Source organism: Coenobita brevimanus, chromosome 101, assembly GCF_032717465.1.
Source record: "Coenobita brevimanus isolate Jiangsu-jjx chromosome 101, ASM3271746v2, whole genome shotgun sequence".
NCBI lineage: Eukaryota > Metazoa > Arthropoda > Malacostraca > Decapoda > Coenobitidae > Coenobita > Coenobita brevimanus.
In genome coordinates, this window is record NC_137054.1 from 54,939,019 (window position 1) to 54,941,144 (window position 2,126).

At 42.1% G+C, this 2,126-nt stretch overlaps 1 non-coding gene across 1 annotated transcript; it reads right to left on the minus strand.

The window, feature by feature from the left end:
* Window positions 1-1,804: 1,804 nt before the first annotated feature.
* Window positions 1,805-1,922, minus strand: LOC145415280 (5S ribosomal RNA). Its single transcript, XR_013900057.1, has one exon. It is a non-coding gene; the product is annotated as a 5S ribosomal RNA (ribosomal RNA).
* Window positions 1,923-2,126: the final 204 nt, after the last annotated feature.

Genomic DNA, 2,126 nt, shown 5'->3' on the forward strand with positions numbered 1-2,126 from the left:
CTGGGCATGCTACTCCCTCAGTCTCACCACCCACCTCTGTGCACTGTCACTGGCACCTAAGGGGTGTGCTGGGTGTTGACCCTCAGCCAAACACTGTTCAAGGACTTTGACCCCCTTACTCACTACCTGCATTTCACTTCTCACTTTATACTTCACTATACAGGTACCCTCATCCCTCACTTGTCTTACCTGGTCGCTTATTCTCTCTACTTCGTTGTATACCAACCTCTTGTTGCCTCCGTTTCCTGGTCCCATCCTGCAGCTCCTCTTGTAGCTTGTGAAGCTCCTGTCTTACCAGTTCCTCTAGTCTTGCGTGATGTTGTGCTTAGGCATTTTTTGTTCTTCTTGATTTGCTCTCAGCACTGCGGGTTTATCATTTTGTTTTTCATAATAGTTCTTTTGTTCTTCTTGATGTGCTTCCCAGTATTTCTTTTGTTCCTCAAAATATTTCATTTCTTCATGATTTACTCTCAACATTACGAGTATATCTTTCTTTTGTTCTTCAGGATGTTCTCTCAACATTCTGAATATATCTGCCAGAGATGTCCTCCGTTTTGGCAGCCTGTTCAAGTATCTCCATCTCACAAGATGCATCCCTACTGCTGACACCAATTGTTACACTGCAGAGGTTCGTTGATACGTCGAGAACGATGCGTAGACAGGCCATGACTTTTAATCAAAGACCACTCAACAATTATTCAGGGTTTTATTCCTTCTAAGCACAGCAGAGGTAAACATGCAAAACACTGACTTTTCACTCTCACGTCACTTCAGTCCTTCACTCACTATTACTCGATCATTATCCACTCACTCACTTACCGACTGTGACTGACTACTCCATCCTTCACTGAATGGCTCCCACTGTCCAACACATTAACTCTGTCAATGACTCCGTCACCATCTGTCCGCCACTGACTTACTGACTCACCCACTGTTATCTGTCTCTCTGCTCACTGATTGTCTGTTACTGACTGACTCACTGCCTAACTGGCCTTCGCTTACTGACTTGCTATTGCATACAAAATAATGGTCCACTATTCCCCGGCTGACTAAACTCAAACTGACCCATCTTGGATGCAGGACGGTTCTTTAATCCTTCCGGCTCCCCGTATTAGCACAGTCCAGAATATTCTAAGCCTATGAAAGAATTCACATTTTCTCACGTAATAATGCACATGAATTAACAATGCAAAATAATACTAATGGCAAGAACTAATTTGTCAGGTAAGACAGAAACAAACAATAAAAAAACTGATATGTCGAGATCTCCAGCATGTTCCTCACATATTACAGACATAAACATGAACCTAATCCTACCAGCGTAACAAAAATTTAGTTATCCGTTAGTACCCTGGATGTATTGGAGTTATATATATATATATATATATATATATATATATATATATATATATATATATATATATATATATATATATATATATATATATAAACTGTGAAATTAAACTAACAAATTGGAAGAACTATCCTGAGATGCTGGGAAGCCATACTGCTCAACCTCAGGATGCAATGACAACAGATTTCCAGCTCATCCCCCATGGGGATGGGAGAGAAAGAGTACTACCCCAGTATCCCTTCTTGTTGCAAGAGTCAAATAAAAGGGGTCTTTCTGTCTCCAGTCTTTCTCACTATATTGTCTTCTTCTTCTCTTCTGTCCTATGTTCATTCATTCATTCATTGCCAGACGCCATGTATCCCAAACAGGGTGGCCAAGGGCTTAGAGTTACTTGTTTTACAGGGAGGGGCACTAATCCTCCACCAACCCCACTTGACACGTAGGGAGTTATGCCAACAGCATCTGGTGTTCCCAGGCGGTCACCCATCCAAGTACTAACCAGACCCAACTTGCTTAACTTCGCTGATCGGACGGGAAGCGGTGTACTCAACGTGGTATGGCCGTTGGCCTGTCCTATGTCACTTCTTGATATTTCTGTGTTTCTTCTGGCCTTTATTTTCCCTCTACTCCTATCAGGTTAGACATTTGGTTTCATGACATGAATAGCTTAAGAGCTTCCCTTTGACGCTGACGTTTTCTCGCTTACTCTACTTTCACACCAAGACCATTTCTACGGCAGCCTTAATGTCATACAGCCATATTATGGCTTGGT